Source organism: Lissotriton vulgaris, chromosome 7 (genome assembly GCF_964263255.1).
Source record: "Lissotriton vulgaris chromosome 7, aLisVul1.2, whole genome shotgun sequence".
NCBI classification, from domain to species: Eukaryota; Metazoa; Chordata; class Amphibia; order Caudata; family Salamandridae; genus Lissotriton; species Lissotriton vulgaris.
Window position 1 is genome coordinate 1251462707 of NC_141695.1, and position 13429 is coordinate 1251476135.

At 48.3% G+C, this 13429-nt stretch overlaps 1 protein-coding gene across 2 annotated transcripts in view; it reads right to left on the bottom strand.

Annotated features, from left to right (window-relative positions):
- Nucleotides 1–12022, bottom strand: part of UIMC1 (ubiquitin interaction motif containing 1) — a 437824-nt gene extending 425802 nt beyond the window's left edge. For both annotated transcript variants that reach the window (XM_086931770.1, XM_086931769.1), the window contains exon 1: nucleotides 11956–12022. The gene's annotated coding sequence lies outside the window, so the exon portion shown is untranslated. The remainder of the gene's footprint in view (nucleotides 1–11955) is intronic.
- Between the last annotated feature and the right edge of the window lie 1407 nt (nucleotides 12023–13429).

Consider the following 13429-nt stretch of genomic DNA (forward strand, 5'->3'; position numbering starts at 1 on the left):
TAAGGGACATGTTGAATCTTGGTGTTATCCGCCCCTCGAAAAGCAGTTGGGCCTCCCCGATCGTCATGGTTCTCAAACCCGATGGGTCCAAACGCTTCTGCATGGATTTCAGGGTCCTCAACGCTATATCTACCTTTGACAATTACCCCATCCCGCGGGTCGATGAGTTAATTGAAAAACTCAGGGATGCCGTATACATCACCACCCTGGATCTCACGAAGGGCTATTGGCAGGTGCCCCTCCGTGAGGAAGACCGGAAGACGACGGTCTTTATAACAGACGAAGGGCTGTATGAGTTTACGGTTCTTCCTTTCGGACTTCACGGAGCACCTGCCACGTTCCAACGCCTCATGAACACCATATTGCAACCATACCCTTTGTTCAGCTCAGCGTACTTGGACGATATAGTCGTTTACAGCCGTACCTGGGAAGCCCATCTATACCATCTGTCCATCATCCTAACAGCCATGAAGCAGGCCGGGTTACACATAAACGCGAAGAAGTCTCGATCCGCCTTCCACAGAGTGAAGTACCTGGGTTACGTGTTGGGAGACGGTACAATTGCCCCACAGACCGAGAAAGTAAAGGCCATCGAAAGAACACCCTTTCCACACAACAAAAGAGACCTGAGAGCCTTTCTCGGCCTGATAGGCTACTACCGCAGATTCATCCCCAGGTTTGCTGAGCTGGCTACGCCCCTAACAAACCTCCTCCGAAAAGACATCAGACCCAAAGAACTACTGCATCCCTCTCACGAGGCACTAACCGCATTTGAGAGCCTAAAACAAACAATCACTATGAAACCCATCTTGATATCTCCCGATTTCAACAAAACTTTCATCCTAGCGACAGATGCTTCAGATGTGGGTATTGGGGCAGTGTTATCGCAGATGGGGGGAGGATGGGCTAGAACACCCTGTACTTTATGCTAGTCACAAGCTGTTCCCGAGGGAGTGTTAGTACCCCACAATAGAGCGTGAGTGCCTAGCAATCAAATGGGCCATTGATAAGCTACAGTACTATCTAGAGTCAAAGCCATTCATCCTATATACTGGCCATGCTCCCTTGAAGTGGATGTATAACAACCAGAGCCACAATCCGCGAATTCTCAGATGGTTCCTGTCCCTACAACCATATTCCTTTACTGTACGACATAAAAAAGACTCCGATAACGGGAACACTGATTACCTCTCCAGGGTTTTCCCTCTCCCCGATTGGAAGAAGCCAGGGGGGGGAGGTATGTGATGGGGTGGGTCGTATGCCCGAGGGACCAGACAGGATACGGGAATGGTTGTCTGTCGTTCCCCTCTCACCGACTTCTGTCAGCAACAGTCCTGATCCCTTAAGGAACATCAAAACGGACCCGGCGGCGTTCGCCAGAGAGAGACTCACGAGCCGGCAGAGAAGAGTCTCTATGGAAATAAAACCTTCACTTAAAAGCACCAGTAAAGCCTCTGCCTCAGTTCCTCTTGCCCCGCAACAACAACACTTAAAAGAAAACATGAAACTAAAAGTTAATTACTCCTTTATAAATCTCCTGGGGTTCATAACAGACTAATTAATAGATCTAATATGACATGGAACCCAACAATTTTCCCTTTGTTGTACACAAATCGACCCTAAATAACGTACTTGTTGTTTCAATGCCTTGCATATATGCAATAGGTTGTCTGCAAATAAGGTGTCTGAATGTCATTTATGTCACTTGCCCACGCTTTTTAGGTCTAGCTGAGTCAGCGTGCATGCGCTACTTGGAGAGACATTTAGTAGGGGCTTTTAGAAGTGCTCCCAAAGCGGCCACCAGCTTGCGCTCACGCGCACAAGCACGCGCGCTGCTGCATGCGCATCCCTTGCGTGCTTCAGGGCGTCATCGCGATCACTTTCGTTTTCACAGTGATCGTGATGACTTTGTCCTTCACAGCCGTGCGGTGTTACTATTACTTCCGCACCACTAATGCGTATTTCCTCAGTCTCTCTCTTTTCTTTTTTTTACATCTCAGTCTACTCTTCTTTTACGTCCCAAATCTCTCCCTATCATGTCCTCTGTCCATCATTTATAGCTCTTCCAGTGATTATTTCTGTCTCCCGCTCTTTTTTTATACATCTCAGTCTCCTCTTCTTTTACGTCCCAAATCTCTCCCTATCATGTCCTCTGGCCATCATGTATAGCTCTTCCAGTGATTATTTCAGTCTCCCGCTCTTACTTATTCTTTGCCCAATGTCTTATTGGTCTCCATCCCAATTTCTACTCTGTCTCTCCCATCTACACCAGCTCTTCTTCGCTTCCTCCATTTCCTTCGCCTGTACTCCTCCCTCCCTATTCTCAGGGTGTAATGTTTGCTGAAGGCTGTGGTACAGGTTGGCTGATGGGTGCCAAGTGCTGCTGCCAGCTGCCTGAACAAGTTCTCAGCCAGCTGTGGAATGCCACTGCTTTTACAAGGCTTCTCCTTGCCAGCTTCTACCACTGCAGGCGCTAGGAGTGCCCGAGCCCAGAATGGGAGAGTGGGTAAGTGATGCGCAATACCCACGAGGACTACAGGTTTTACGCATGTTACGTTTTTAACGCATGTTACATTATATTTACCTCAGGACGCTAGCAATGCTTTCTTTTCATTGTGACAGCCTCTCAGCAGCCGTTGGCGAGTAAAAGTGATTTTGCACCTTTCGCTCGGGCTGCCCACATTTGTCCAGTTTCTGCAAGTTGCACTGGAAATATTGCTCACAGCTCAAGTGGCACACATTCAGTTACTCTGAACCCACATGGCATCTCTACTCCGGCTACATGTAAGCTTCCTGGTCGGCATAGAGGCAAGGAAAATAGGAAACTAGCAAATTTACACATAGCCCAAAATGTAGGCTTGGTAATGCTGGTTTTGCAGGCTCCCGCCCCTGACGCAGAGCCATCCCTTCAGCCCTAGACACACACAACCACACACAACCACGCACACACACAACCACACACACGACAACCACACACACACAACGACAACCACACACACACACAACGACAACCACACACACACGACAACCACACACACAAACAAACACAACCACACCAAGCATTGGCATAGCCAACAGGTCTCGCCTTTGGGACCTTATAAGTGTTTAGCCACGCTTGATGTGGTTGCACTAAGGATATTGTGCTGCATAACTAAATACTTAGACGGTCCCAAAAGCGAGACCTATTGGCTATGCCAATGCTTGTTTTTAATTCTGAGCCCAGTGACGTATGCATAATGCACACTTCCACTCTATCCTGAACTAATGAGGGATCCTTGTGCCCAATACGCAGTCTGCCTCACCCACAACTAATGAGGAAACAGCTGACTTTGTGAAGGCACTTTTTTTTTATAAACACTTTTATTGACTTTTGAGCAAACAAATAGCAGCATGACACATTTGATCGTTGTTCCATGACATCGCAGAGTACATTTCCACTGGTTGGGTATAGGTAACATTGGAAATCAGTGGGGATTTTTCAGGAAGCCCTCACTCACCACCCTGGGTGGTGACATGCTTCATCATCGGGCCCACCAGGAGAAGCTGAGTGACTCCCTGGTGTGCTACAACGCCAGATTACTGCGGAGCTGGTTCTTCGTGGCAAGGGTGTCAAAAAGAAATGTGAATTAAAAAGGTCAAAAACTGTACCATACAAAAACTTTATTCAATGGTCAGTTTGACATAGATAAAATATGTGTGGGAAAACTACCAGTTAATTACTTGGTTGTTTCCACTTAAAGTGGGGTCAACATGTTTCTGCCCATCTATGTGTCATTTACTGGGCTTTCATCAGGACCGTAAGATAGTGTACCTCGGCGGTATGGGCACGCTGAGGCCCACCCTTACCTGAGGACGTGAAAGTTAAAAGCAGGTGTGGAAAAATTTGAGTGCAAAAAACAAACCGTAAGTAGTGGGATATCTTCAATTTAGAGGTACCAGTACAGTCTGAAAGGAAAAAGGACATACAGACAAAAAAGACAAACACATAGTTAGTGCGATCCATCTCAAGGGTTTTCTGCAGCGAGAAATCTCTGTGTGGACGTGCTAAGGACTAGTAAAAAAGTGATCATGGTGCCATAAATGGTATTTTAGTGCAAGAAAACGCTGTTCTCTAGGTTAGACCAGCGTAGAAAAATGCACTATGTCATGCAGAAATGGCCGTTGGACAGATCGGCTAATAATACATCACTCGTGGTTAAGTGATCAAAATGCCCAAATGTGGGGCAAATGGTGATGTCAGAAAACGTCAAGGAAAGTATTTCTAATGACGAATACTGGATAGGAACAGACACCGATACTGATAGCTTTGAGATGCAGTCCCTTGCGCACTTCAGTATACATACATACAGTGACTGCCATTTTCACTTGGGGGCGCGCGCACAAACTCCATCCCTCTTGATCAGACACGTTATACGCCAGAGCTCATAGCCAATACAGATCAGTTTATCAAGATGCACCATTCGCAGACAATGTCGCACAAACCCTCTTTATCAAACAAAGAATATACAAGCGGACATTGTATTGAGTATTTACTACTAATGTTCTGCGAATTCAAAGTCAGCAATGCCCCAAAAGGTTTCTCCCTTCCATTTTTTTTTCTATATGGAAGACTTCGCATCCGACTAAATAAATCTCTTGGTGCCTGCTGCCCTTACGTAAGCAGGAAACTCGTGATTAAAATTATAGCTAGCCCAAATGCTGATCTGACTACTCGTGCCCAGTGTCTGCTCAGCCTTTGTACTGTGTGGATTCTACATGCAATACATTTTCAGAACCCAGCGATTCATCCAATCATTTTTTCACTGGATCTGTGCCTTTGACCCTGCACAGTAATCTAGTGTTTGGCTTTGTGCTATACAAATACCACGTACACCCATTGAGCTGTTTGCTAATCTCAAGTAAATTGTTTTTATTCTACTTTGAGGGATGTAAAAGCGAAACCGCGTGATATCTGGCTATTACCTCTGTGAAAATGCCCTCATTGTTTAAATAAAAAAACAAGATTGCTCGACTAGAAATGTTTTTTTATTTTGTTGTTAAAAGTAAGATTTGAAAAAAAAAACCGAAAAAACGCAAGAGCAACTATTATTTTGCCGCGTGGCGCCAATGCTTGTTTTTATTATTACTGAGGCTTTTTAAAGCGTGTTCCAGCTCTCCTTCAGCGCCTCCTCTCCGTTCCCTTCCCTGCTGCTATTTTACACCAGGTTTTCACTCTGCCTTCAATTACGGCTTCGTTTCCTTCTCTTCAGACAGCTTCTCACAGCTTTGATGTTCTCAGTGGGCTGTGTCTCGACATTTGGCTAACTCCAGCTTGTCTTGTTTGTAAAGCAATCCTGCGCAGCCATTTGTTTGCAGGATACACGTAATTGGCTGTAATAAGCAAACCTTAGCGAGCATATCAGAAGGAATTATTTTGAGGGAGAAAATCCTTTTAACAATTATTTATAATAAGGGCAGATTAGAACTGCAGGTTTGTATCTCACAACATCCTTGAAAAAAAAATATCTTCTAATGTATGGGACTTTCTAAGTCTCTGCTTTGGGGAGGGCCAGAGCTTCAACAACGTAGGTGCAGAATACAGAACCAGTTGTGCAGCACCTCCTAGTGCCCACATTTCTCACAGCCTTAGTTTATTCATTTCGGAAGTAAAAATCCCCCCAATATCCCTCCCGCTCTCGCTATCTCTCTCTCTCCCCCTCTATGTCTCACTCTTTTCCTTTCTTTCCTCTCCTTTCTCTTTCTCCCTCTCTATCTCTTTCTCTCTCTCCCCTCTCTATCTCTCTCCTTTCTCTTTCTGTCTCTCCCGCGCTCTCACTCTTTCACTCTCTCCTCTATTTCTATCTTTCTCTGTCTCTTTCACTCCCTCCCTTTATCACTCTTCCCTCTCACACTCCACTCTGTGCCACGTAATAACGTGCCACATAGTTACACTCTACTCAATACTACATAAATACACCACACATAATACCACCTCTACTACCCCTCTACTACCACTCTAACTCTACTCTACCTCTATTCTACCCCTCTACCTCTCTTCTACCCCTCTACTACCCCTCTTCTACAACTCTACCACCCACCTACTACCCCTCTAACTCTCTTCTAACCCTCTATCTCTACCTCTCTACCCCCTCTACCTCTCTACCCCCTCTACCATACTACCCCTCTACTACACCTCTATTACCCCTCTACTACCGCTCTACCCCTCTATCTCCCCTCTAAAAATAATAATAATAATAATAATAATAATAATAATAATAATAAGGGAAGTTTATATAGCGCCTGGTTACGCACAAAAGGCGTGTCCCCGCGCTGTGGCAAGTGAAATCAACAGAGTCACATCCGCAAGGACAGCCCGACTTACTGCATGCAGAGGTGGGTTTTTAGTTTCTTCCTGAAGCCAAGTTCAGATGGTTCCAGGCGAAGGTCCAAAGGCAGCGCGTTCCAACTTTTCGCGGCCAGATACCTAAAGGACCTGCCTCCCATGCGTGCCTTTTTTATCCTTGGGACCTGAAGTAACCCTGCGCAGGAAGAGCGCAGGGCACGCGTGGGTACATACCGGGTGATCAAGCCCTGCAGTGGAGCGGGTGCTTTACCTCCCAAAATGCGGTGGCATGTGCAGAGAGCCTTAAATTCGACCCTACTCCTTACAGGGAGCCAATGAAGGGCCTGGAGGGCTGCCTTAGACGACGATCTCTTAGGGAATTTCAGGATTAGGCGAGCCGCTGCATTCTGCAGCACCTGAAGGCGGTTAATGGCCTTCACGGTAGCTCCTAGATAAAGCAGATTGCCGTAATCCAGGCGCGATGTGACGAGGGCATGCACCAGCGTCCTGCGGGCTGTCGTAGGGAGGAGATCTAAAACCTTCTGCAAGCTTTTCAGGACGCTGAAGCAGACCCCCACCACCTGGCCTATCTGAGGTCCAAAAGAGAGTTCTGCGTCGAACCACACTCCCAGGTTTTTTGCTTCTTGGCAGGGTGTAGGGACATCCCCTAGACAAGTTGGCCACCATGCCGATGACCAAGCAGTCGGACTCCCCCCCCCCCCCCCCCCCCCCACCACGAGCACCTCGGTCTTGCTGCCGTTTAATTTAACACAATTGGTGGACATCCAAGTGGCCAGTTCCTGCATGCAGGCCCTGAACCTGTCCACCGCAAGACCGGGCGCGCCCGATAGGGAGATGACCAGCTGCGTGTCATCAGCATAGGACCCTATGCGCAGGCCATGACCTTCAGCGATACGTGCCACCGGGGAGACATAAAGATTAAATAAGGTTGGGCTCAGGGACGATCCCTGGGGCACGCCCTGTCCCAAACCAATCTCCCTAGAGTAGCAATCTGCCTGGCGAACCTGAAAGCCTCTCCCTGTCAGGAAAGACTGGATCCATGCAAGTGCAGCTCCTGTTATTCCTCCATCATTCAGACACTGTAGCAAGGTGGTATGAGCTACAGTGTCGAATGCTGCACTTAGATCCAGTAGGACGAGAGCCATAGTCTGGCCCTCACCCACCCCCTGGCGTAAGGTCTCCACTGCCGTCAATAGTGCTGATTCAGTCGAGTGGCGGGGACGGAAACCAAACTGGGTCTCGTGTAGGAGGGAAGCCTCTTCCACGAAATCCATCAGTTGAATGTTTACCGCTTTCTCCGCCACTTTAGCCATGTAAGGTAACAGGGAAATTGGCCGGAGTATCTCCAATTTTTCGAAGCTGGTGTTTGGCTTCTTTTGGAGCAGTAGCACCACCGCCTGTTTCCAGTCTCTGGGCACAGTGTTGGTCCTAAAAGAGACATCCAAGAGATATCTAATATATGGTTCCAGCACTGGCAGGCTGTCCACTAATCGTTTAGGCGTAGTGGGGTCCCGAGGGGAACCCGATTTGACAGACCTACAGATCTGCATGAGAATCTCGCTGGGTGGGGTAACGAAATTAGTTAACATGTGTTGTTCACCCCGTTCCCTAGAGGCCTCTACAAATGCAGATCCTGCAGTGGGATGGCTAGGGAAGGCCGAATACATTTTAGCCACTTTATCAGCAAAGTAGTCCGCAATCGTGTTGCAGGACTCCACTGAGCAATCTTCTGGCATTGTGGAGGGCATCCCCCCTGAAAGAGTTTTATATATTAAAAACAGTTCTTTAGTGGCGTTCCCCGCCTCCATAATCCTAGTGGCATAATGTGCCGCTTTGGTTTTCCTAATTAAGCCATGATAAGATGATTTGAGCATGGCCCCCCAGTTTTGCACGGGAGAGTGGGGCCGTACAGTCAAGTGCCTCTGTAACACGTTTGCAAAGGTTGACATTGGCTGTTTCCACATCTCCACCCCCCCCCCGGGCTTCCCCCTCTGGTCAATGCCGCACTAAACTCAGCCTGGGAGAAAGTGGCCCATCTCCGCCTTGGGTGGTACAGGGTCGCTGGCTCTGGTAATCTAGCCCCCGGGATACGTATGGTAAAGGGAACCAAATAATGGTCCGACCAAGGAACAGGCAACAGGGTCGGGGCATCAACTTCCCCCAAATTGGCAAATATGGGGTCCAGCAGGTGATCTTGCTGGTGGGTGGGGCCTCTTACTATCTGATTTAGCTGAAGGGCCCCCAATACTTGGCAAAAGTCCAAGGCCGCTTTGTCCATGGAATCCTCCAAGTGTATATTAAGGTCCCCCAGCACCAGGAACTTATCCCTGCGCAGCACAGCCTCAATGATGCTTTCTGCCAGACTATCCCCAAACCCGGCCGTGGGGCCCGGGGGTCTGTAGATCAAAAGACCCTTCAGCGTGTAGCTGTCATTTACCTGAATGGTAAAGCCGCCCGCCTCACTGTCCGGAATAGGTGAACAATCTAGCTGGCACCGTAAGCATTGCTTGGCTACAATAGCTATACCCCCTCCTCTACCGGTGGGTCTATCCTGCCTTAGCATAGTGTAGCCTACAAGTAACGCCTCCAAAACATCAGGGGCTGAGCCCTCATCAAGCCAGGTCTCTGTGAGAAACACAAGATCCCAGTGCTTTTCAGTGAGTAGGTCGTACAGATCCAACTTGTGTTCCCTCTACCTCTCTTCTACCCCTCCATCCATCCATCCCCCCACTCCATCCATCCCCCCACTCCATCCATCCATCCCCCCTCTCCATCCATCCCACTCCATCCATCTCCCACTCCATTCATCCATCCCCCACTCCATCCATCCATCCCTCTACCCCACTCCATCCATCCCACTCATCTATCCATCCCCACACTCCATCCATCCCCCGCCCTACACTCCATCCCCCCTCCCCACACTCCATCCCTCCCCCGCCCCCCACTCCATCCCTCCCCCGCCCCACACTCCATCCCTCCCACTCCATCCCTCCCACACCATCCATCCATCCCCCCACTCCATCCATCCCCCCACTCCATCCATTCCCCCGACTCCACCCATCCATTCCCCCGACTCCATCCATCCATTTCCCCGACTCCATCCATCCCTCCCCGACTCCATCCATCCCTCCCCGACTCCATCCATCCCTCCCCACACTCCCCTCCGCCCCACACTCCATCCCTCCTCCGCCCCACACTCCATCCCTCCTCCGCCCCACACTCCATCCATTCCCCCGACTCCACCCATCCATTCCCCCGACTCCACCCATCCATTCCCCCGACTCCACCCATCCATTCCCCCGACTCCACCCATCCATTCCCCCCACTCCACCCATCCATTCCCCCGACTCCATCCATCCCTCCCCGACTCCATCCATCCCTCCCCGACTCCATCCCTCCTCCGCCCCACACTCCATCCCTCCTCCGCCCCACACTCCATCCCTCCTCCGCCCCACACTCCATCCCTCCTCCGCCCCACACTCCATCCCTCCTCCGCCCCACACTCCATCCCTCCTCCGCCCCACACTCCATCCCTCGCCTTCTTGCCCTGGCTCGCTCTCTCACCCTGCCTCTATCTCTCGCCCTCCCTCTATCTTTCGCCCTCTATCTATCTATCGCATCACCACAGCATCACTCAGGGGCACCACAACATCACTATGCGCTACCACAGCATCACTGAGCGCCACAGCATCACTCGTCGCCGCCACAACATCATTCAGAGCCACCACAGCATCAATCTATGCAACCATTCAACAACTGATTCAAATATGTTCTCTCGATGTTTCAAACTTTATTACAAATGTCACAAAAAAATCATATTTCACTTCTGTTCTTGTATTTTCATCACAATAAAATACACTAAACATAATCTTCCAAAAAGTTATTTGCAAAAGTTTAAGCTATTGCCATTATAAATTACAATAACTTTTATTTAAGTACTAATTATTGGAAAAAAAACAATCCATTGTTATTTTTAATATTAATGCATCTAAGTCATGTAAATACAACACATATTGAATTACAAATGCTATAGGTGTCACGTTTGCAAAAGTTAACACTATTGGCATTGTAAATGACAAAGTTATTAATTTCACTATTTTCAAAACAAAAACAAATAAAAAAATTGTCATTTACAATACTAATACCTCTAACTTTACTAATGCGAGACCTATTGCATTGCAAATGCTTGTTACTAACTGGAATTATCTCATTCACAGTTTTTACATTCTAAGGATGCATGCAAAATGTTCTTTAACCAAAGGCTGTACAGCCAGAGATTTAAGTGGGCCGGGTCTGAGCAACGGCAGTTTTTTAAAGGGGGCCTCGAAACAGGTCTCTATTGGGCTCCATTTTGTGCCCTGGCACACACGGTCCGTTTTTTCCCGGCTGCAGTGACAGCAGGCACATCGATGTGTGTGTGCTCACACTGCTCACTTCTCAATAAAGGAGAAGTTACGGCTATGACGTCATGCCAGGAGAGCGTTATAGGGGAAGGGAAATCCTTTAAAGAGAGTTATTCGCTCTCTGGATTTCCCTTCTCTTTTTGAAACTCAGGAGCAGCAACATCGTTGTGGTGTCACCAGGGCTTTAAGTGGAAGCTTTTTCAATTACATACAAGCCATAGTTGCTGCTTATTTATCTTATGCAACTAACAACCATTGACAAAGCTAATAGTCCCGACTTGTTGTAGGTATAATGTTACTTGTTGTATCATATATCTGGATGTAAAGACAGAAACAGCAAAATACAAGTTAGGCGGAACACTGTGCCAAGTACAGATTTTTAACTAACATATTTTTAAGCCATGACCTTTTTTACATTGGCCACGCCCCTTAGAGACAACCCCCCCCCCCAGGTTTTTTTTATCCCACTTAAAGCCCTGTGTTCAGCCATGTATTGACAGGCCTGTACAACGTTGATGCCATCTGTGATCTGCCGTGGAGATCAATGGAAATGTATCACGCGATCTCTGCACGAGTAGGTCATCCTCCAGGTCTACTCTTTGCATTCTGGGACGTGTGGTCATTTAATCTATAACTTCAAAAGTACAAAAAGAATACAAAGCTAAGTCCCTCTTGGATGAGCTAATCATGCATGGTCCAGACAGCTCTGTGCACCATCCATGCCAAGCCCAGATGGCACTGCTCCTCTCCTGGCGCACACTGATTTATCCTTTTCACAAGAGCGGGCACTTGGTCAAGGGCTGGAAGGTGGACTCTGCTTTTCCGTTTGCAAAAGGCACCAGTTGTCGAGAGGAATAAAACAATCTGAAAACTAACTCCTTAGCTTCAACTCACTAACTGGGCACCTAGAAAACGAGCGTTATTAGCTAAATACTGTGGCCACGGACATCTTAATTCACTAATTTTGGTCACTCCGGGTTACGGTTTCGTGTCGCTACTCGTGGACAGTGTATTTAACAACTCACCACACTTGCTGCCACTTTAGCATCTGAACTAAGAGGACCCAACCAGCACAACCCTTGCAGACGTCAGGCAGTCTCGTGTATTCCTCACCAGAAGCATCATCACACACCTCATACTCCGGCACATTAACGACACCAAGACACAACAGTAGAGCATGTTGAGCGCGTGCCTCTTTGCTTTATGTACCTCTTTCGGTGTTCACATGATGAAAACTGCGGCTTGTTCCAGGAAGAGTCGCTACTCGCTGTTGGGGGAACGAGGAAATGACGCGGCATGACGCACCTACCGCCCGAATGGCTCTCGGTGAAGTATCGCGCCAAAGAAGCTGCGCGGGGAGGAGTCCAGTCAGACGGACTGGGGAATAGGATGTGGTCACTCACAACTACTATCGACCTCGCTAACTCGGTTCAGCTGTGTTTTCTGAATCCTCGGAGCCGTTAACAGCTCACTGAGATTCAGTCACCATATTAATCATAATCGCCGTCCTCAGGTTACTGGACTCCGACCACAGGCAGAAGTCAACGATACATATCGGTTCCTAAAATATTATACTGGGCCCGATGCAGCCTCTCCACTACTATCCAATGAGCCACTTGGAAACATTTCCTCACCTCAGCCAATCCTAAGTAAGGCTTAGTGTAGTATGCGAGACCAAACAGCCAATTATTTAATGAGCTGAACTTTTTTAGCCAATCGCGTTTAAGAGCTCTCAATCTCAGGCGCTCTAAATATTTCTATTTAATGTCATTAGTGAGGGAACCGTTATTGAGAAATAGTATGCCCATGGAGGACCTTTTTAGGTCTGGCCTAGGCAGAGTCTGCGCAATGTCTACATGCTGTATCCAGAATATGAGATTTAAGCCCCGCCCATATTTTTAATTGGCTCCTTTGACTGTCTTTTGGATATGCTTTTTTAGGTCGAAGCCTGGCGTTCACAGCGCAAGCAGTGTCGCGCAGGTGAGAATTTTTGATATCCAGTATGGGGCTTTAACCCGCCTCTCTCTACCATTGGCTAGCTCCATAAATGGAGGCTAGCCATTGGAAGAGAGATGTGGCAATCATTCTCAGAGCAGATTAGTGGGCGTTCCTGTCTTTTTTTTTCAGCCCCGCCCCTTTTTTCCGTCATGAAGTTGTGGGCGTATACTTTTTTTTTTTTTTTTACACCGATGTTTTTCTTCATTGTTAACCTTGTCCCTGTCCCGCGTAGTTGTATCCTGACCACCTTCCCGCCGTCCGTCCCCCCTCCCGCTGTCCTTGTCTCAGCCACTGACGCCAGGTGACTCCACAGTGCACCTCTGCCGTGAGTGAGGGGAAGCAGAGCAGGCCGATGTGCTGCCCTCAGATCGATCCACCGGAGGCCGTCCGAGCAGGACACGGCTCGCCGGTTCAGCGTCGCAGCAAAGCAGGGGAAGCCGCAAGGGTAACGCTCCCCTCCTCACCAGTGTGGCGCTACGAACCAGGTGTTTCTGCGGCCTGTGCAGTACTCAGCCCAAAAGCACTTCCAGTTGTGGCTTAATTTAAGCACGAAGGTCACGTGCGACCCTCGCCTCATTTATACCCTCGAACCACGCCCGGTCACAAGGGGTGATGCTTGTTTTTATAGCCCCAAACTTGTGGACATCTCTTACGTTTCATAAAATGTGTTTACATTTAGAAATTG